The 23,839-nt window shown below is 41.3% G+C and overlaps 1 long non-coding RNA gene across 1 annotated transcript; it reads left to right on the plus strand.

Moving 5' to 3' along the window:
- The first annotated feature begins 3,943 nt into the window (after positions 1–3,943).
- Positions 3,944–22,317, plus strand: LOC138818313 (uncharacterized). The gene is made up of 4 exons (XR_011369060.1): positions 3,944–4,031; positions 5,303–5,479; positions 19,118–19,389; positions 21,652–22,317. It is a non-coding gene; the product is annotated as an uncharacterized lncRNA (long non-coding RNA).
- Positions 22,318–23,839: the final 1,522 nt, after the last annotated feature.

Genomic DNA, 23,839 nt, shown 5'->3' on the forward strand with positions numbered 1-23,839 from the left:
CACTATTCAATCTAGTATTGTTTAAAAATAGTCAAATTTAGGAAAAGTTACAAAAAGAATATAAACTATTTCTGTGATTTTTATGCAAATTCAGTTGGTTAATATTTTCCTTCATTTGCTTAATCACTTATGCTTGCATGTATGTTCTCTTTGTGGACATACATTTGAGATTAAATTGTATATTTCGTAGTTCTCTATTCCTACATATTTTAATCTTGTTCTCAGGACAAAAATGTCCCATTATTACATAGCCACAGTATAGTTATCAACTTCAGTAAATTAATCACAATGCCATATTTTTGCTTAATCTTTTGTCTATATTCCAGTTTTGCCAATTGGCTCAATTCTGTCCTTATCAATTTTTTTCTCTAAAAACAAATACATGATCATGAATTATATGTAGTTGTGTATACTTGATCTCTTTTAGTCTATAATAATTTATCAGCTTTTCCTTATCTTTATAACATCAATATTTTTGAACAACACAAGCACCTCCTTCCCTTTAGTAACTAGGATGACAGTATCAGTGACTGGCAACTGGCAAATGTAGAGTTCTTGAGGATAAAATGTGTTTTGTTTTGTTTTTTCCAAAGTATGAGGCTCATAGTAAAAAATCTTCAGTGTTGATGACCCCATTGAAACTAGCTTAGTATTCTAAATATACATGCAGATGTTCAGTAAGCAGACATGTTTCTCTATTTTTATTCCAGGTAATTTGCTAGGTGCTAGGGAAGTAATGATGAGAAGGACATAGAAAAATCACAAGAATCAAAGAAATCATGTTAATAAATATTTTTGAGGTCAATAATTGCATGTGGTCAATAATTCCCCATGTGGTCCCATGTGGCAATTCTTGGAAGGCAGTTTTCAAATAATCGAAATTTTTGTCATTGAGACATAGGATATAGCAGGGGCATTGGCCTGGTTGTCTGCACACTAAGGATGTAGGGAAAAGTGCACTGGAAGGTGTGGTACTGGGAATAATTTATTTTTAAATTTTTCTTTACGTTTTTTACCTTTTTTCTCCAGGCTAACAGGTTTCATACCTTGAGCCACAGCTTAATTACTCACTTTCTTTTTTCTTTGTTTCTTTTTGCCGGTCTTGGGGCTTGAACTCTTCTGCCTGGTCACTGTCCCTGAGCTTCTTTTTTTTTGGGGGGGGGGATCCGGTCTTGGGCCTGAACTCTGGGCCTGTGTGCTTTCCTTCAGCTCTTCAGCTCAAGGCTTGCACTCTACCACTTGAGCCACAGCATCACTTCTGGCTTTTTTTCCTACTTATGTGGTGCTGAGGAATTGAACCCAGGGCCTCAAGCATGCAAGGCAAGCGCTTTACCACTGAGACACTTTTCCAGTTCCCTTGTGAGATTCTTATGTCCAATTAACCACTCAAAACCCAGAAGTGATGCTATAGCACAAGTGGTAGAGCACAAGCCTTGAGTACAAGAGCCTCAGGGACAGCACACAGGTCCTGAGTTCAAACCCCACAACTGACAAAAAATACAGAAAGGAAAAGAGTACTACAAGAAGCCAAGATGACGATACAGAGTCTTGAAAGTTGAGAGCCAAGGTTCAAAGCCATCCTAGGCATGAAAATCCATGAGATGTTTTTCACCAATTAAGCAGCAATAGGTAGGAAGCAGTAGAGCTCTACCCTTGAGCAAAACTCCCCAAGTTCAAGCCCAGGAATAGCACAAATGAAAAGAATTCTCATGGACTTTTCTGCCCAAGCTGGATTCAAAACACAAATGCTCAGATTTCAGCCCTCTGAGCAGGTAGGATTATAGGTATGAACCATATTTTTTAAAATCTTGAATTGCCTCTAATATTTTTGCCCTCCTTTTCACTTAATTTTTTATTCCTTTTCTCTTTTTTGTAAGTTCATGTCATCTAGCTTATTATTTAGGCCTGGCCATTCTTTCTGAGGTTTTTGTTTTGAGTTTTATTGGTTGTTTTGGAGCTTGTTATAGTACTTGAACTCAAGGGCTGGTCATTGTTCCTAATTTTTTCTCAAGGGTAGTAGGCTTCCCACCTCAAGACACAGTTCAAATTTTGGCTCTTTACGCATTTATCTTTCTTTCTGCATTTATTTTAGGTGCTGATCCTCTGGCTTGAACTTAGGACTTGGGCTTTTTTGCAGAGTTTTTGCCAAGTTTTTGTTGTTGTTGTTTTTGTTTTGTTTTGTTTTTTCTTTATTGCTAGTCCTAGGGCTTGAATATAGGGCCTTAACTTTTGCTAGTCATAAAATCAGGGCAGAGCCACTGTGTCTGAGGTTTTTCCCTTTCTTTCTCAAGACTAGCAGTCTCCATGGCTTGAGCCACAGATAAAGTTCTGGCTCTATTTATTTATTTATTCATTCATTCATTCATTTTTGGTGCTAGGGCTTAAACTCATGACATGGCCACTCTCCTGCTTGAAGTCAGAGCAGAGCCACTATGAATGAAGCATTTTTTGTATTGTTTTTCTCAAGACTAGCAGACTGTGACAGCTTGAGCCACAGCTTCATTGATGGCTTTGTTTATATAATGTTCTCCACCCTCCCCCCCCCCGTTCCCCCACACACACACAGGCAAAAGCTGTAAAGTTCATTTTTCGACATAATATCTTGTACATCTCATTGTTGCAATAGGTCCACCTGTATCCCTATTTAAAAAATTTGTTTTTCCCCTTCCCCTTCCCCTTCACAAATTATACCAACATCAAATACAGTGAAAACGGGGGAGTTATTTATTTTTTGGTTCCGGTCCTAGGGCTGGGACACAGGGAGTGGTGACTGTTTCCTAGACCTGAAATCAGGGCAAGATCACTGTGCAGGAGTCTCTCCCCTGTCCTGAGCAAGGCTGACAGGCTCTGAACCTTGAGATGCATCTCAACATCTGGCTTTGTAAAACAAATTTGGTAATTCATAGCTGATAAGTGTCTCATGGGGGAGCTGGGAAGGTGGCTCAGTGGTAAAATGCTTACCTTGAGCTGAAGAGCTAAGTGACAGCATCCAGAGCTAGAGCGGGCCCCATCACCCACAAAAAAGAAAAAAATAAAAAGAAAGCTGGGTGCCAGTGGCTTACGCCTGTAATCCAAGCTACTCAGGAGGCTGAGATCTGAGGATTGCAGTTCAAAGCCAGCCTGGGAAGGAAAGTCCGTGAGACAATTATCTCCAATAAACCACCAAAAAACCAGAAGTGGTACTGTGGCTCAAGAGGTAAAGTACTAGACTTGAGTTGAAGAGCTGAGGGACAGTGTGTAGGCCGAGTTCACGCCCCATGACCAACCAAAAAAATAGATTCTCATGGGAAGACAGGGACATTACCCAGGCTCTAAAATCAGAGGATAGTGGTTCAAAGGCAGCCTGGGCAGGAAAGTTGTTGAGACTCTCATCTCCAATTAATCACCAAGTGTTTGGAAGTAGTATAGTTCTAGTCTTGTGCAAAACAGCACAAGTTCAGGCACCAGTACTGGCACACATGCCCAGGCTGACTATGAACTACAATCCTAAGATTTCAGCTTCTACAGTAGCTAGGATTATAGGCATGAGCTACTACTTAAAAATATTTCATTGACTTTTCTCTTTTTTTGCCATCTTCTCATTATTTTGTTCATTTCTCGTGTGTGTGTGTGTGTGTGTGTGTGTGTGTGTCCTGGTGTTGGTTCTAGAGCTTGAACTCTGGAGCCTAGCCACAGTCTCTGAATTTGTTTTTCTTTTATTTTTGATGCTGTTCCTAGGGCTTGAATTCTGGGCCTAGTCCCTGTCCCTGAGTCATTCTTTTGTTGTTGTTGGTGATGGTCCTAGGGCTTGAACATAGGGCCTGATAACTTCCTGGGTTTGAAAGCAGGGCAGGGCCACTGTGTATGAGGGTTTTTGTTGTTTGTTTTCCCTAAAAGGAAGCAGTCTCTGTGGCTTGAGCCACACAGATCAACTTCTCGCTTCTTTTACTTTTTGGCAGTTCATGGAAGATAAAATTCTCATAGAAGATAAGAAGCTGAGGGTACTATATCAGCACCTGAAATCTGAGGATTGAGGTTGAAAGCCCAGGCAGGTAAGTCCGTAAGATATATCTCCATTTAATCCCCTAAAGAGAAAAAGTGGTAGAGTGCTACCTTTAAGAAACATATTTCTATTTCAAGCTCTGGCTTCAAGACCCAGGACTCATACACATTCACAAATCCCTAATGGACTTTTCTGCCTAGTTTGCCTTGGAACCGAGATCTTCAAGTTCTGTCTTTTGTGTAGCTTGAGCTCCAGGTGTAAGCCACCAATTCTCTGCTCATTTTAAGATTTGGAATTGGCGCTTTGTGCTCATCTTCCATTCTGATTTTATTTATGTATTTGTATTTAATTAATTAATTATTAGTTGTCCTACCCTATGTATCTGGGCCTGGTCACTTATTTTGCTTTTTTGCTCAAGGCTGTTGCTTTACCACTTGAGCCACAGCTCTACTTCTGGCTTTTTGCTGGTTAGTTGGAGATCAGAGCTTCATGGAATTTCCTGCCCAGGTGGGCTTTTAACCACCATCCTGAGATTTCATGCTTCTAACTGGGATTACATGTCAGCCACCAAAAAATGCCTGACTCACTCAATTTTAATATTCTTAATAGGGTCTTATACTTTTTTAATTCACATTATAATGATGATGTCGATGATGATGATGATGATGATGATGATGATGATGATGATGATGATGATGATGATGATGATGATGATGATGTGCAGGTCATGGGCTTGAAATCAGGGCATGTGTGCTGTGCTGTCCATGATCTTCAGCTCAAGGTCTGGAATTTTGTCTATTTCTTTTTGCTTCTTTCTTGGTGGTTAATTTGAGAGAATTGTCTCATGGAAAAGCTTGGCACTACACAAGAGGTTGAAATCTGAGGATTGTGGTTTCAAGCCAGTCCTGGCAAGAAGTCCAAAACACTCTTTCCTTTTTCTTCTAAGTTTTTGTTATAATGAGAAAGATGGGGTGCAGTGGAGTTGCAGTTTCATTAGCAGGTAAAAAGGGTGTTTGTTTTTGAGCAATGGCCTCCCAAAATACACTGCCTCCTGGCTAGGGATGGTGAACTGATGGTTATAATGCCTTCTGTCTTCCTTCTGTGACCTATTGCCCTGGTAACAGATTGTTTACAAAGATGTGATCCTGACTCCTGAGCAACAGGAAAAGGCACAATATCATTCCTGGGTTGGGATGAAAACCAAGTGGATCCCGCCATTTGGTGTGCTGCCTTGCTCTGGGGGGCAGGATGATAGTGCACCCTTCTATGAAGAAAGAAAATAACTTGAACAATTCTGTCCTCTTTGTTCATTTCTGACAGATGAGGGCTGTGAGACACATTCATGGAATCATCTAGGGGACTTGTCCAGGATCTCCATTGTGTCTGGGAAGGAAGGGCCCCAAGTTTTGCTGCAGAGAGATGCATCCTGCAGTGCCATGGCCCTGGTTTGCTCCAGTGCCAGTGATTACCCAGATCAGGAAATGTCACCTGTTGCAGGTAAAATAGCTCTCAGGACATTTGTCCTGATGACCATGGAAGCCCATGCCTAGGCCAGTGTAAGCAATGGTGACACAGTGGTGCTCGTGTGGCTGGGAGTATGGAAGTAGCACAGGTGTGGATGAGAGGTGTTGGGTAGCACACATGGTAGATGCCTTCTGCTCTGCCCACCACATGACTAAAGGTAATGCTGGATTCTGTCTGAAATTAACTAGGGTCTGGGGCACTGAACATTTTCTGAGATGCCAAAGCTCCCATGGGGACACAGGTTGAGGTAGACTAGGTGAAAGGGAGTGAAGGAAACCTGCAGAAAATAAGGAAGTTTTGATTCTTTTTAAAAGTTCTTTAATGGTTAATTTTTAATCAAAATGGGAAATAAATGGAAAAAGTGATTCTAGATCTCAATTTCCTGAATAGCTAACATTCCAGGTGTGACACTAGTACCCATCTCACTCTTTTTTATCTATTGAGTTTATTAGGTTCTAGACACTGTAGCAAGTAGAAAAGAAAAACTTTGTTTTGAAGTTCTATGCTTTAGTGTGTGGGGGTGGGGGAGGGTGGAGAATGTATAAATATGTTTGAATATATGATGGAAAAATAGATTGAGAGATGTGCTAGGGAGGAGTGTTGGCAATTTACAGTGAGGTATGATTTCAGAAAAGCGTCATGTGGTAAAGTGACTTAGGAGATCAAGGCAACTCACCCAGGCCCCAGAATCAGGTAGGGTCATGAGCTCAAAGTTGAGGGTGTCTGGCCTGTCTTAGAGTCAGTAAACCAGTGTGGCTACATCACAATCAGTGTGTGGAGTAGAGGATATGCTTGCTGTAGGACAGGCAGTGGGCAGCTTGTGCAGAGCAATGAGTTACAAGTGTGGTCTCCACCCAGAAGCAGTGATCTCATCCAGGAACTTTAGCAGGTCCAGCCCAGACCTGTTTAGTCAGGGGCTAGGGTCCAGTGTTGCCTGCTTCAAAGAAGCCCTCTAGATGTATTTGAGAACCACTAGCCAAGATAAGTTCCCTTAGACTATGGTAGAGACTTTGGATTTTATTCTGAAACAGAAGCTCTTGAAGGTTGGGAGTGAGAGAGTACAGGATTTAATTTAAGAAATATACAAAGTGGGTGCCAGTGGCTCATACCTCTATTCCTAGATACTCATGAGGTTGAGGTCTGAGAATCCTGGTACAAAGCTATTCTGGACAAGAATGTCTGAGACACTTAACTTGAAGTGGAGATATGGCTCAAGGGGCAAAGTGTTGGTTTTGAGAAAACAAGCTCAACAAATTCAAAGCCCTGGCTCTAAGTTCAAGCCCAAGTACCAGCACAAAACACACAGGCCAGGCAATGGTGGCTCACACCTGTAATCCTACTGACTCTGGTGGGTGTGTTCTGAGGATGGTAGTTTGAAACTAGACCTGGCAGGAAAATCCATGAGATCTAATCTCCAAATACCCACTTGAAACAGCTAGAAGTGGGGCTATGGCTCAAATAGTAGAGCACCAGCCTTGAGCAAAAGCTCAGCCACATTATGCAGGGCCTTGAGTTCAAGCCCCAGTACTGACACTGACAAAAACATAAGAACATATACACACACACAAACACCAACACAAGCAGTGATGGTCACTCATGGGAAGGAAGCACAGGAGCCCAGTGGGTCCCCTCTCAATTCTCAGGGCCCTCTTGTCCTCTGGAGACCCCCCAGTTTTTCTTCCAGCATAATAATTATTATTACAAAATATTAGAATTATAAATATAATTACTATATTAATGCTATAAGTGCAATGATATAAAACATTTTTATAAAATGTATTAATATGTTACATATTATATTCTATAACATACATACATTATATATTATATAATATCTAGTAAATATACAAATAAATATAAATGTTATATATAATAGATAAAATATACATGCTACAATAGTAAATGAAATATAATGATGTAAGTATAAAAATATTATAAATATACTTATTATTATACTAATTATTCTTCAGGAATCACAATGTGGCTTAGTGGTAGCGTGTTTGCCTGGCATACATGAAGACCTGGGTTTGGTTCCTCAGTAAACAGCAAAAGCAGGATGTGGCGCTGTGTCTTAAGTAATAGAATGCTAATCTTGAGCAGAGACAAGCTCAGAGACAGTGCCCAAGCCCTGGGTTCAAACCCTAGGACTGTCAAAAAAAGAACAATATAGTAATTCTTCTACCTGCTGGAGCCCTGTAAAACCAGACACACTCAATCAACTGGGACCTTGAATTTGAGTTCCACAAACATCAAAGATGATTTTTTTTCTAGTCAGTCCTGGGGCTTGAAGTCAAGGCCTAGGCACTGTCCTGGAGCTCTTCTGCTCAAGTCTCATGTTCTACCACTGTAAGCCACAGCACCACTCCAGTTTTCTGGTGGTTAGCTTAAGATTAATGTCATGGACTTTCCTGCCCCGGCTAGTTTTGAACTGAGATCCTCAGATCTCAGCCTCCTGAGTAGCTTCAATTACAGGGGTGAGCCACTGGCTCCAGCTCACAAACACAGTCTTAGCTTCCAGGTCAGTGCCCTGGGCCCCTCCAGGCTAGCTGGTCCTCTTCTTCCCCAGCTTATTGGTGCTGGCAGCAGGTGAACAGGGCAGCGGAAGAGAAGGTGGTTCCTAGTTAACTGGGGGATCCTTTCTGTGTACTGCATGTCCTGCATTAAAAACCCAAACCCCCAGAGACACAAGTTCATTCTTTCAAGGTGGACAATCACCCAGTTCAGAAATTTAGGGGCACCCCTTAAAATCAACCTCTACTCTGATCAGGAGCCCGAAGTGACTGTACCCCTTTTTCCCAGGTTTAAGTTTTTCATTCTCGTTTTCACTATTAGAGAGTGTGTGTGTGTGTGTGTGTGTGTGTGTGTGTGTGCGTGTGTCTGTGTGTGTCTGTGTGTCTGTGTGTCTGTGTGTCTGTGTCTGTGTCTATGTGTGTTTTAGTTAGGTAGTTGTACAGAGATGCGGCCATGCAGCAGAGCAGTTCCTGGGTGCAGTGCCTTTTGAACCATGTCTCCCATTTCACAATTCTCACCACCCCTGACCTCAGTTTTCTTAATCTTTAGATTATGTAGTGAATGTTTGGAATTCAGAACAAGCAATTCGGGGCTGGGAAGGTGGCTCATTGGAAGACTGCTTGCCTCACTCACATGAGGCCCTGGGTTCAATTCCTCAGCACCATATAAGCAGAAAAAAGCCAGGAGTGGTGCTTTGGCTTAAGTGGGAGGGCACTAGCCTTGAGCTGAGGAGCTGAGGGACAGCACCCAGGCCCAGAGTTCAAGGCCCATGACCAAAACAAAACAAAACAAAAAAATCAAAACCAAAAACCAAGCAATTCATGTCTACAGTGCATCTTGATCTGTGTCATCCCTTCAATATCTTCCCCCTGCTTCCCCAACCATTCCCTTATTTTTGCGGGTCCTGTCAAATCCTTAGGAGCCAAAGTGGAACCAGCCGGGTGTCCTACATAGGGATTCATAACAGAGGAGAGAGGAGGAAAAAAAGCAGTATGATGCACATGAAAGTTTGCCTTTATAATTTCACAGTGCATTGCTATTTCCTACTCAGATATAATAGTGTAAGCTTATAATGATACCCCAATGTTATCAACAAAAGGCTTCTGTCCAGGGTGATATCACAGAAGGTAGCACTGACATTCATTTGAAAAGTATATCCACTAAAATATTCAAATGGAAGGGAGTCTTCTTACCATAGATATATAAATGAGCTCAAAAAACAAAACACTTAACAAAATGTCTATTGATGTCAGTTAAAATGTTAGTGCAATTTTATTTAGTGTGAACTGTGTTTATGAATGTTTAGATTGCAAATGGGAGTATTTTATTTCTGCCCACTTTCTCAGATCTCAGGAGGTTCATAAATAAAACAAATTTCTTTCTCCATTATTTTGTGATTACCACTTTCAAATGGCTCCCTGCCCATAGATTCTAATATTTGTGTCACAATGATTGGTAAAGACTTGAGCCTCTCCGTTGATTATAATGACTCCCATTACATTCTGAAAGAGATAGTATATTAACTTCATCTTCAGACAGAGAGGTAAATTGATGCCAGCATGCTCAACGATTTTATGAAAGTTCATGCCATCGGTATCCACCATCTTTGGCAGTGATGCATCAAATATTTATTTATTGATTGATTGATTGATTTTATGGTCCAGTCGTGGTGCCTGAACTCTGTGCCTGGGCGCTATCCCTCAGCTCTTCAGCTCAAGGCTAGCACTCTACCACTTGAGCCACAGCGCCACTTCCGGCTTTTTGCTTTTTGCTTATGTGGTGCTGAGGAATCAAACCCAGGGCCTCAATCATGCAAGGCAAGTGCTCTAACACTGAGCCACCTTCCCAGCCCTGCATCAACTATTTAATGAAGGAAAACTTGGAGCCAAGCTCTGTTTTAATGTCTAGGAATGGCCTGGAATTAAAATGTATAAAAACTTCATTTTCATAGAGCTGATGTTCTAGATGAGGATACTAACTGACAAAGAAACAGTTAAAAAATCCAAACAGGCTTGGAAGGTGGCTCAGTGGTAGAGTGCTTGAGACCCTGGGTTCGATTCCTCAGCATCACATCAGGAGAAAAAGTGGGAAGTGGCACTGTGGCTCAAGTGGTAGAGTGCTAGCCTTGAGCTGAAGAGCTGAGGGAGAGTGCTCAGGCCCATATTTCGTGCCCCATGACCCCCCCCAATCCAAACAGTGGCAAACACTATGAAACAAAAGAAAATGGAGAAATGGAGTTATTTAAGTTCTGCCTCAACCACAACCTTGGGTGCAGCTACCTTAAGATGATCAAAAGAGGCTTCCTGGAGGAAGTGGCGCTGTAGCTCAAGTGGTAGAGTGCTCGCCTTGAGTTGAAGAGCTGAGGGACAATGCCCAGGCCCAGAGTTCAAGCCCCACGACCGACAAAATAAAAACTATATAAAAGAGGCTTCCTGGAAATGGTGACTAATGAATTAAGGTGTGAGTTCCGCAAACAAGTCATGAAGGAAAGAGTTGGGGAAAGATGATTTTGGGCAGAGGGGAACACTTGGAGCAAAGGTTGTGAGGTGGGAGACTTGGTGTTTTTGAGGAACATCAAGGTTGCGTGTCACTGGAATGAAATGAGTGAAGAGGGATGGTGGCAGATGCATATGACCCAGAGAAGAGTCTGGTCACATAGGGTCATATAAGCAAGGGCAATCAATGTGGGTTTCTTCTAGAACTTTCCACTGTGGATAATAGCAGGAGGTATCACTATGTGATATGTGCTTTTCAAGGTTCACCATGGTGGCAATGTGGAGAATAAATGATGAGTGAAAGCCAGGAGCCCTGTGTGGCCATTGTTTAGTACAGGTCAGTGTAGATTAGAATGTCAACAATAGAGTAAAAGTAGTAGATGAAGTAGTGTTTGTTGTTTATTGTTTTTCTTTTTCTTTTTGCTGGTACTGGGGCTTGAATTCAAAGCCTAGCAATCTCACTTAGTTTTTCACTCTAGTAATGCTGAACATGTGAGTGACAGCTGGACTCTTGGCCATTTTGGTGGTTAAGTGGAGATAAGAGTTTCACTGACTATGCTGTAGGGGTTGGCTTTGAACTGTGACCTTAAGATTTCAGCCTTCCAAGTATCTAAGGTTACACGTGTGAGCCACTAGTGCCCAGCTTGTGGAAATGGTTTTGTAAAATGAGACATTAGAACTTGCTCCAAAGATGATGTAGGCTTTTGGCTGAAGCAAATAATAAGATAGATGGTAGAACTATTACAATGAGAAGATGGTAGGAAGAGAAATGTTCTAGCAAGCAGGGAAAGGAATCTCAAATTCTGTTTTAGGCAAATAATTTTGCTTCACAATTGAGAGATAGCCTGGCTAACTGGAGCTGTCTAGTAGACAGGCCTTTAAGTCCCCAAGCCTGGGAAAGAGCATTTTGAGTTAGAAATTGCATTTGGTGATTACCAGGGGGAAGGGATCATTTAAAGCCTGGAAAGTGTGGAATATCACCAAAGGAGGAAAAAGAAGCAAGCATACTGCCCAAACTTTGTTCTTAGTCTCCACATTAATCACTAGGTGTGGTCAAATACTACAGTCACTGAAACTAGCTACAACTATTGTATTATTTTTTTTTAGGTGTGCCATTCCTGAGGCTTGAACCCAGGGCCTAGGTACTGTGCCTACATGGAAGATTCCTGACTTCCATGATCAGACTTACTGTTTTCCTTCTGACTTTCCTGCCTCAGTCATCTTTCCATGGCTTACAGCCAAGGAGCTTGTCTTGGATGTAAGTGTAAGCCAGTTATCAACAAACCACAGGGTATGTTCAGAAGCAGCCATCTAGGATCTGCTGACTTTGCCCTGGGTCTGCACGCTCCATCCCTGGTCCATAGCAAAGGAACCACAAATGCATAAGTTGATGAACCAATGCTAAAGTGGATGGTTGTGGCTGGGCATGGTTTGGATGTACTGATGAAGCCACTCTAAGGTGGCTTAGGCATCACTGTTGGACCAGGTTTGTTAGATTTTAGAATACATGTTTCAATACATGTTCTAGTCAAGACTGCATACCTTTGTCTCTCCCAATCATCTCACATCCCAAGCAGGGCACACCCCCAAGTTCTCATCTCATTACCCAGTTAAGACTGCTTTGCCCATTTTCTGTGCATAGATTCATTTTTCTGAGTAATTCCTTCTTTATTTTATTTATAACACTTAGTACTAAACCACTGGCATTTAATGATTCAGTCTCTCATCATTCTCTGAGAATTTCTTTTATTCTATGGATCTATGAAATCCTTTGGGGCAAAATCTGTGACTTAAAACCATGGCCCCACCCTACACCATAGGACATTGAACATTAATAAGCCCTGAAGCAAGGCCTGTTGTTTTAGAGGTCATCTTTTTAGGAAATCCTTTTCCCAACTCTAATTAAATTAGGGTTTTTAAAATTTAAGTTTGAAACACATTTCACCCTCTAGGTAACTATTTTGATTGCATTGGTCTGTTACAGGCTATAAGTCCCTCTCTGCTCCTGGTGATATACAAGGTTTCTACTTAACATGTGAAAAATGGAATGCATAAAAAGATCAGTGAAGGCTGGGAATGTGGCTTAGTGGTAGAGTGCTTTCCTAGCATGCATGAAGTGTGACATAAACAGAAAAAGCCAGAAGTTGTGATGGGTTTAAGTTGCAGAATTCTACCTTTGAGCAAAAAAGCTTAGTGGCAGTTCCCAGGCTGAGTTCAAGCCCCACAACTGGCAAAAAATATCAGTGGAGATGGGCTGTGAATGCAGTGGCCTCATGAACAATTATCTGTGTGGTTGTGGTTTTCAAAAGAGCAATAAAATTCACAGTGCAAATTACAGCACACCAGGTCATTCTTTCCAATCTGCATCCCTTCTTCTTGGGAACAAACTCTTCCCTGCAGCATGGGTCTTCCATGGACAGGAGGCCTCATGAAGGCTGATTTATCCTTACCGAGTATGCTTGAATCCTTTGGTTTGCACATCTTAGCTCCACAGAAAGCACCGTTCCCAAATGTTAGGGAGAATAAGCAAGTTGGCAGTAGCCAAGCTGGGCTAGGCAGATGGGGTAATGTGAATTTACACATATATACTTTGCCGAGTCCATAGGTTTCAGAGAAAGCATGAAAACTCAAAAACATTTGGAATTTAAGGGGCTTTGAAGAGGCTTAATTCCTTAATGAAAATTAGCATCATTGTTTCTTAGCTATGAATGACTTCAGGAAAAAAAAACTAAAAATGATATTATTTGAAACTGGGTACTAATGGCTCATACCTCTAATCCTAGTGACACAGGAAGCTGAGATCTGAGGAGTGTGGTTCAAAGCCAGCCTAGATAGGAAAATCCATGAGACTCTTATCTCTGGTTAACTATCAAAAAGCCAGAATTGAAGTTGTTGTTCAAATGATAGGCCATCATATTTGAGAAAAAAAAGAACTAAGCCAATGATACCCCATCCTGACCCTGAGTTCAAAACCCACCAGGAAGGAGAGAGAGAGAGAGAAAGAGAGAGAAAGAAAAAAAGAAGAGGGCAGAGAGAGAGAGAAAGGTAGAGAGAGTGAGGCAGTGATGGGGGGAAGTAATAATAATAGAAATGTAATGACAACAAATCTAAAGAATGTGGCAAAGCCTTTAATAAGTTCTTGAAAAACAAGGGATAGGAGCTCTGCACAAGTAATGGCTGAGGAAGCTTTATTGAAGTAGGATGCCTAAACTGGGCACCTAAGACTCATACCTGAAATCCTAGCTACATAGGAGGTTTATGGTACAAATCCAGCCTGGGCAGGAAAGTCTGTGAGATTTTTACCTCCTTTTTTTCTTTCCAGTCCTGGGGCTTGAACTCTGGGCCTGGGCAATGTCCCTGAGCATTTTTTGCTCAAGGTTAGCACCCTACCACTTGAACCACAGCACCACTTCCAGCTTTTTCTGTTTATGTGGTACTGAGGAATCAAACCTGGGCCTTCATAAGCATTAAATTCTGGAAGTAGAACTGTGGCTCAAGTGGTAGAGCACAAAAGCTCAGGGATAGCACCCAAGAAAGAGATGGAGCACTAGGACTGGCAACAAAAAGAAAATATGAACTATTTACTTTGTGCCACATCAAGTATTTTGGACTATTTAAAGTATCAAAAGATAGTTCTACTTAAGAAATCATGGCTTAAATGTCTGGTGTGTGTGTGTGTGTGTGTGTGTGTGTGTGTGTGTGTGTGTGTGTGTGTGTGTGTGTGTGTGTGTGTGTGTGTGTCTGTGTCTGTGTGTGTGTGTCTGTGTGTGTGTGTGTGGTACAGAGAGAGGAGAAAGCATGGAAAGCCAAGAGAGTTCTAAATCTAAGATTTCAGAGGCCATCTTTCAGAGAAAGCCTGCAGAACTGGGAGTAAACTAGATCCAATGCTGTGTTTTGGTCAACTAGTTGTAAGAAAGCCCCAACTGGCCACTGGTGTGGATTGCAGGAAAGAGGATAAGGCAGTAAGAATAGAATTAAAGGGGTCTGAGCCACTCACACAAATTCCAGGTATCATTTCCTGGTTATATGTAGGCCCAACCTTTGATCTTCAGTAAAACCAGGAATTCACAAAAGTGAAAACTTGTAAGAAATAACTGAAATAAATAAATGACTAGAGGTGTTCAGCAGCAAATTTTGGCAAGCAGAACACATGTGAACAGAGCAAAATGGAAATGATCAACTCTGACAAGTGGTGGGGGGGAGCACAGAGAGACTCATGCACAGAGCTAGGCTCTGAGTTCAAGGCCCACGACACAAAAAGGAAGGAGTAATGATCAAAACTTTTCCAATTTTGATTTCTAGCATGAGCCTATATATTCAAGCATTTAGCAGCCCAATAGACTTCAAGTAGAACAAACTGTGATCACTTAACACATTGTAATTAAACCATCAAAGATAGAGAACCTCCAAAATCACACAATTCATCACACACAAGACTTCTTCAATGAGATTATGAACAATTCCACGTAAGAAATCAAGGATGTCAACGCACAACAAGTGCAGCAAATTTACAATGCTAAAAGCTAGACTACACAGAGAAATGAATGAGGTCTTATCTCCAGTAAGCAGCAAAATGCCGAGCTGGAGGTTTGCTTCAAGTGACAGAGTACTATGGAAACCCAGAAAGCCAAACAAAGCTAGGTATTCGTTGGTGGCTCATTCCTGCTATTCTAGATAGTCAGAAGCCTGAGATCTGAGGATCACAATTCAAAGCCACCTTGGGCAGGGAAATCTATGAGACTCTTCTTGCCTATTAACCACAACACCAAAGAATAAAAGCCAAAGTAGAGCTGTGGCTTTACCTTGGGTAAAAGTCTCAGGGACTGGAACTAGGCCATGATATCAAGCCTAGAACTAGCACCTAAAGAAAGAAAGAGAAAAGGAGAGAAAGAAAACAAAAACAAAACAGAAAGCCACACAAGAGCACAGATCTATAACTTCAAGCCCCAGCATGCATGTGTAGGTACACACACACACACACACACACACACCCCAAGATTGAAATACAAGCAGTAATGAGGTTATGTTGAGTAAATCTTTGATGTCCTGAAATCATGAATATAAATGACAACTAGATACCAATTGATATAGATATAGATAGATAAACTCTATAGATTATCTATCTGCTAAAGATAACAGATCTATCTATATCTGTAACAGATTATCTGTAGAAATTTTATCTATCTCTCTCTCTCTCTCTCTCTCTCTCTCTCTATCTATCTATCTATCTATCTATCTATCTGGCTATCTGTCTACATAGAGAGTGCGAGACAGAGAGAAAACAATCTTGGGGCTTGAACTCAGGCCCTGGACACTGTCCCTGAGCATCTCTAACTCACGGCTAGCACTCTACCACTTGAGCCACAGCCCCAATTCTGGCTTTTTCTTTTTAGGTGGTACTGAAAAACTGAACACAAGGCTTCATGCCTGCTAGGCAAGCACTCTAACACTAAGCCCCATTCCTAGCCCCTAGTTAAAGGTTTTTAAACAGAAGTACTAGAGTTCAAACTGAGAGCCTCTAGCTACTAACTAGATCCCTCTTCCTCTGCAGGGGATCTTGTACTTGAGCTGACTCCCCTAGCCCCTACCCTTCATCACTTTTGATTACAAAGCAATTGATGAGGACCTAATAGGAAATGTTGATGTTTTCTTTTACCTCATCGATGGTAGTGACTACTGGTAACTCCTACCAGAAGTGGATTTTGACCATGAGTTGCTCCTATTTTCACCACCAAGTTAAGTGAAAGAGAATGGAGAGATGCCCTGTGACCCAGTGATCCTAGTGCAGGGAATCCTGAATAAAAGGAAAGAATTGTGCATACAAATGTGGTAAATTCACAAAAGGAAGAGAAAAGCATCCTGTACCTGGCTTTACCTCCTGATTCCCCCTTCACCTCCATGGTTGAATCTTACTTGTCCATATTTGCAACAATGTATCCTTCTTAGCAGTACTTCCTGTGCCTCAGTCACAGGTTTCAAGTTGCTTTTATTTTCAGGGTTTGTTTTGTGACTTCATCTTTTCGTATGGCCTTTTAATTTATTTTTTGTATTTTTTTGTCCATCATGGGGCCTGAATTCTGGGCCTGGGCACTGTCTCTGAACTCTTCAGTTCAAGACTAGCTAGCACTCTACCACTTGAGCCACAGTGCCATTTCTGGTTTTTTTCTGCTTATGCGGTAGAGAGTAGCCTTGAGGAAGTAAGCCCAGATACAGCACCCAGGACTTGGTTTCAAGCCCCAAGACTGGGACACACACATACACACACACACACACACACACACACACACACACACACACACACACACACACACACACACACACACACAAGCTACCTACCTTTATGTACGAAAGATACTTAGGTTCTGTGCTCTCTTAAAATGTTTCTAATCATGTACAGTTGTGTAAGTATCTCTCATTTTAAATGATCATTCTTCCCTTCTGTTTAAAAATGAAATTATGAGAGCCTGGTATCCATGGCTCACACTTGTAATCCTAGCTATTCAGGAGGCTGAGATCTGAGAATCACAGGTCATTGCCAGCCCAGGCACAAAAGCCCGTGAGCCTCTTATCTCCAATAAACCACCAGAAAACCAGAAGTGTGCTATAGCTCAAGTGGTAGAGCACTCGCCTGGACTGAAGAGCTCAGGGACAGCACCCAGGCCCAGAGTTTAAGCCCCATGACCAAAAAAAATAAAAAGAAAAATTATCAGAAAAAATATTTTTGTAAAGCAGATATTTTCTAAGGCCAAAAAAACCTTCAGAATTTCTGGTCCATAAAATGTTATGTGCATGGTCTTTCTGTAACTCTCCAATGTATATTCCTATATTTTTAGGGGAAGTTTATATATAGCTTTTACTGTACTACTCAGAAGTGATTTATGCTCAAATATCTAGCACCCTTGAATATGCAGTCCCATGACTTTGCAGGAAAAGAATGGAAAGAGATGGAAACCCATGACAGGAATGAAAGGGAGTAAGGCAGTTTGCACTTCTTACCCACTGTGCTCTCAACAGCAGGGGAGAAGGTGGAGAGGATATCAAATGGCACAGATACTGGTAAGGAGTTTTCATTCGCTTTGGCAGTGGTTTCTCCTACAAAAGGGAGATGTATAAGCACAAAAGAAAGGTTCATTGACATTTTTGCTTTATTATTATGTGATTTATTTTTTTAAAAATTGAGCCATTTTTGCCTACAAACACAAAATACTTTAGGATGAAGGCTAATAAGATAAGCAGTCTTAAATTTTCATTTCATTTCAAATATAAAAGTATTGATCTAGTCAGGTGCTGGTGGCTCACGCTTGTAATCCAAGCTGCTCAGGAGACTGAGATCTGATGATCTAGATTCAAAGCCAGCCCAGGCAGGAAACTCCATGAGACTCTTATCTCCAATAATCGACCAGAAAACTGGAAGTGGTGCTGTGGATCAAGTGGTAGAGCACTCGCCTTAAGCTGAAGAGCTGAGGGACAGTGTCGAGGTCCAGAGTACAAGCCCCATTACTAGATAGATAGATAGATAGATAGATAGATAGATAGATAGATAGATAGATAGATAGATAGATAGATAGATAGATAGATAGATAGATAGATAGATAGATAGATCTAGCTGGGCACTTGTGGCTTAAGCCTGTAATCATAGTTAATCAAAAGGCTGACATTGGAGATTTGCAGTTCGAAAGCCAGACCAGGCAGAAAAGTCCATGAGACTCCTGTCTCGAATAAACTACTCAGAAAAAGCTGGAAGTGGTACAGTGGCTTAAGTGGAAGAGCTCTAGCCTTGAGTACAAAAAGGGTCATGGATGGTGCCAGGTCCTGAGTTCAAGCCACAGAACTAGCAAAATAAAAAGTATGGATCTACACAAGAGTAGAGTAAAAAGTTTCAGTGACATGACCTTCTAAACAAGAGGAAACTATAGTCAGAAACAGATCAATTGCTGGCAAGGGCTGAGAACAGACACAAAGGTGTGGCTACAAACTGGCATGAAGGAACACCCTCAGGTAAGCCTCATACATACAGAAACTATTCTTTTTTTGCGGGGGGGTCCGGTCGTGGGGCCTGAACACTGGGCCTGGGCACTGTCCCTCAGATCTTCAGCCCAAGGCTAGCGCTCTAACACTTGAGCCACAGCACCACTTCTGGCTTTTTTCTTTTTGCTTATGTGGTGCTGAGGAATTGAACCCAGGCCCTCATGCATGCAAGGCAAGCGCTCTACCACTGAGACACCTTCCCAGCCCAGGAACTATTCTTTATTTGTGTATTACAATATACTGTGATTATGTAGTATAAATATAACTATGATTCTATAGTATAAACATAAATATTATTTCTCAATACAGTGTCATATTGCAAAAGAAACAGTATACAAATTGTAGCTCAACTTTGTCCTAGAAGACTATCCTGATTCTTAGTAAGGGAATCAATATACATTACAAAAATGAATATGTTTCAAAAATAATTGTTCTGTTTTGCCTTTAGACATCTCTTGCTAGATCAACAAGTACATCAAGTAATTTAACTATATTATATCAAATACTGTATTATGGAGAGAACTTTTGCTTTCCAGTAAAGTAAATAAGCTTGTATTACACTTGCCTTCCTACACAGCAACTGGAAAACCAGACAAAATAGAAGAAAGAACTATTTTCAGACTGGAGAAAAGACAGAACAAGACTTTGGTCCAGGAGAAAAGAAAAACAAAGTGAACCCTACAGTTGTGCTTTCTGCCTAGAGAAAAGTTCCAAACCACAACACACAGAGGAGAACCTAAAGCCAACAGAACTCTCACAGGCAAAATAAGTCAGGGATAATGTCTGGAGTCAGGGAAGGCTGAAGCAGCTACCACATGAAAGTCAGAAAACTTCAGAAGATGCAGCTATGTAAGTAAAATGTTCCAAGAATCTACAGATGTGCCCATGTGACTTTATCTGAATAATACCCTGTTCAAGCACTAGGTAATTCCACAAAGCTGGAAGAGGAACTACCTGAGTAGTAAGTGACACAATCCCCAAAGCTCAAGCTATGCTGAAACATCAGGTTTCTAGGCAACCAAAGTGAACAGACTTCATTGAACACCTGAGGGCTAAGAGTGAATTCCGAAAAATTAGGGCTCAGCAGTAAAGATAAACTAGTCTTTAAGAATGAAGGTTACAATAGACTCACTATAAATAAGCCGAACAGAAAGAGGGAGGGGTGACATTGACCAAAAAGAAATGTACTCTTTACCCGACTTATGAAACTGTAACCCGTATCTTTATAGTAACAATTAAAAAAATTTAAGTATGAATCTGAACTATGTATATCATAACTAACTGCCAATTAATGGAAAGTAGAACTGGGCCATTGGTGGCTCATGACTGTGTTCCTAGCTATTCAGGGGACGGAGATCTAAAAATCACAATGGAAGGAAAGCCAGGGCAGAAAAGTTTGTGAGGCTCTTATCACCATTTATTTATCCAGCAAAAATCAGAGGTATGGGTCAATTGCCAGCTTTGGGAGAAAGGTGGCAAGGTAGACTTTTAAGCCCTGAGTTCAAGCCCCAGTTCCAGAACACACACAATGAGAGAGAGAGAGAGAGAGAGAGAGAGAGAGAGAGAGAGAGAGAGAGAGAGAGAGAGAGAGAGAGAGAGAGAGAGAGAGAGAGAGAGAGAGAGAGAGAGAGAGAGAGAGAGAGAAATAGAGAGAGAGAGAGATTGAGGAATAAACCGAAGGAAAAAAAGTAAAAGAAAAAAGAAATAACTTCATACAGTACATTTAAAACAACAAAACCCTCTTGTTCTCATACCTTGGAGTTCATTTCAATCTTATTCATAGCTATTTAACTATAGGACTAACAAATGAGGGAAACCATGGGACCTATTCTTTGGGTATGGCTTACTTCACTTAATGTGATTTTTTCCCAAGTCTTTCCATTTTTTTTTTTTTACAAAAGGGCATGTGTCATTCTTTCTGATGGAACCATTGAATTCCATTGTGTATGTGTGCGTGCGTGCGTGCGTGTGTGCATGCCCGTGCACGCACATATATATATATATATATATATATATATATATATATATATATATATATATATATATATATATATCACATTTTCTTGGTCTACTCATCTACTGAGAAGCATCTGGGTTGTTTCCATATCTTAGCTATGGTAAACAATGCTGCCATGAAAATGGATGTACTGTTAGCTTTAGTGTGGCCTTGTTTGTGATTGTTTAAATGTTAGAATTTAAAGAGAATGGTCAATAGCAAATGAGTCAATTTCATATTTATTAACTATTTTATTAAATTTAAAATGTAAATTTGCTGGGGGGATGGATCAGTTACGGGGACCAGGGAGGGTATGAGTGTATATTTTGTGGGGGAAGCCCAGCTTCCTTGATATAAGCAATTGTGCATATGACATCAAGTTCTCTACTAGTGCAGACATAGAGCATTAAGTATCTCAGTTGTACACCCTCCAGGATTTGCTCTTCATTATCAGCTGTGAGGGTCTATGTGTACCAATATTCTGGCTGAATAAGAAACACCCCATCAGGCATGTTAAAGCATGAATCTTCAGTTTTGCTCCCAAAACACTCAGGTGTTCAAGTAACCTGCTTGCAATGACCTGGAGAGTTCTCTCTCCAGACTCTGAGCTACCAGACTTTGCTTCTTTCAAAAGAGAATTTACTGGAAGTATTCAGAGTCTCTGATTCTTGCTGCATGGCATTAATAAATTGGAAGAGAGAGAGAGAGCTAGACAGGATGAGGATTTTCAGGGAGAGATTCTAGGCCTCTTTGGCATGATCACAAGGAGACCCGTGAGTGAAAGTAACACATGCACAAAATTATAAAAATTCAATACCTAAGCCTATATGAAATAACACTGCAAAAATCACAGATCATGCTGTCCACATGTTCTTTTTCTTTTTCTTTTGTCACTCATGGGGCTTGAACTCTGGGCCACGTGCTGTACCTCAGCTCTTCAGTTCAAGCTAGCGCCCTACCACTTGAGACATAGCATCACTTCCAGCTTTATCTGCTTATACGGTGCAGAGAAATCAAACCCAGGGCCTCATGCATGCAAAGCAAGCACTCTACCACTGAGCCACCTTCCCAGCCCCTGTCCACATGTTCTTAATAATCTTTTATATTTACTGCAGAATGGCAAAGGAAGAATTCAAAATGGAAGATGATTTGGATGACTATGGACAATCAGCGCAACTTATTAATAAATTGTGATCGATGCACAGACGCAATGTGAGATAGACACACTGACTGTCAGAAAACCAATTTCCCCACAGAGACACATCACCATATTCAGGTTACCTGGAAGACTTCTAAGATTTCTGTTGGGCATGTGAGTCCATGCGAGCAGAAGAGCCAGCAGCAGGACTCTCATGCTGTGGGGCTTTCTGTCTTCAGCTTCATGGTTTTGGAGGATGGTGGCTCCTTGGTTTTTATGAGAGTCTCCTGTGGGTCAATCTCCTGGATGAACCAATCAGTGCTCACCATCCAGAGGTGTTAACTCTCCCCCCTCCACACCCCATGCCAAAAAAAAAGTCCTGCTTGGGACAGGTGGTCTGGAGGGAATTCCAGCTCTCTAAGCAGATGAGCAGCAAGAACATGGTGAGCTGAGTACACTTGTGTTCACTGGGAGCAGTGAACTGATTATCAATTCCATGTACACAAGTATTTATTTTCTTCAACTTGGCACTTAGTGAAATGGATGGAAGGGAAACCAAGTCTCCATTCTGGCTGAAGGTGAAATGGCAAAGCTTCCTTGCAACTGAGGTTGATTTAGCTATCAGGTGGAAGAAGTGAAGTCCTGGGGGCAGATAGCATCAGAATTAGATGGAACGTTCCAAACCAGCCCAGGCCATGTGAAAGTTCTGGACTCTTTCCTCCAGCTGACCACCCAAAGGACACAGGTACATATGTGGCTCAAGTAGTAGGGTGTTAGCAGGGAGAAAAATAATATCTAAGACACAGTATCCCAGCCCTGAGTCCATGTCCCAGGACATGTCCTAAATTAAAGGAAACCATGAACTCAATGTCTTTCTATGTCCTTTAGAGAAACAGTGATTTCTATAAATGTCTCACAGGATATTCTTTATTAGACATTCCTATGAACTTACCACATTCCTCAAATTACAGTTGAAGGGAAATGCACCTGGTGACATTAAATTTCTAACCATGGGATGAAGTTCACAGTCAACCCCAGGTAGCAGAGTCTGTAGTCCATATATGGATTATATGGGCAGAAGCAGAGGCACTGGCAGAGTGGATGTGTGCTTTTGACGCAACAGGAAGAACAGCATGCACTGATGACCTTTGCACATGATTTTCTGACTGAAGAGCTTCACAGTGATATGATGGGAAGTAATAGAGTGGAGTTTTCAGATCTAAGTCACAGAAGGGCAACTCCTCTTCCTTTCCAGGAGGAATCCATCAACTACTCAGAAAAAGCCAGAAGTGGTGTTCTGTCTCAAGGGATGGAGCACCCGCCTGGAGCACAAAGAGACTCAGTGATGCAGTCCAGGCCTAAGTTCAAGTCCCACGACTGGTCAAAAAAATAATTGGGACGTGGGGATGGAATAGAGATATAGATAATTGGACTGCTGGATTGATTCACAGAAACAAGTCAATGGGGCCAAGTCTGGTCCTGTAAAAGATTAGCGGACCAGATTGGAGCAAAAAAAAACCAAGATCCACTCATGTGTTTTCTATAATACACTCAAATCATAGTCACAGATCAACACAAGTCTGAGCAAAGGGATGGAAATGAATCTTCCAGGAAAATTCATCCTCTGAGAAGGCAGGAGTATCCACCCTGTCATCTGATAAAACAGAGTTCTGATTAAAACCAATTAGAACAGACAAGATCATTACAGATAAAGGGAGTGATCAATGAAGAAACAATCACATAGGTTAATATATAGTCCCCAAACACGAAGCACTTAAACATGAAATAAATGTTTTCAGCCTCACAGAAAATGACAAACCCCAACACTCATGTTCAGGTTTTCCAATCCTATTGGAAGCTCTACTTCCTGACCTTCACTTTCATCGTATGTTTATTTGTTGGATGAGGAGTGGAGAGATGATGATTTGGCTGGGGTGGGGGTAGTTTAATTCAAAATGAGATCATGAGATCCCCTCCTCCTGATAATAACCTGGAGCCACCAATACCTCGTCTCATAATTATATTCTTTAGCAACTTGAGAACAGTCAGCTAGTCAAAGGGTAGAATAGAGTGAAATCTCCAGCCAGTCTTGGTGTCAACTCCTACTGTGTGGAAAAATAGGGCTGTGGTTTGAAGTGGTAAATGCAGGAAAATAGGAATCCACT

The sequence above is a fragment of the Dipodomys merriami genome, unplaced genomic scaffold, assembly GCF_024711535.1.
Source record: "Dipodomys merriami isolate MVZ:Mamm:240054 unplaced genomic scaffold, mDipMer1.0.p SCAF_731, whole genome shotgun sequence".
Classification (NCBI taxonomy): Eukaryota; Metazoa; Chordata; class Mammalia; order Rodentia; family Heteromyidae; genus Dipodomys; species Dipodomys merriami.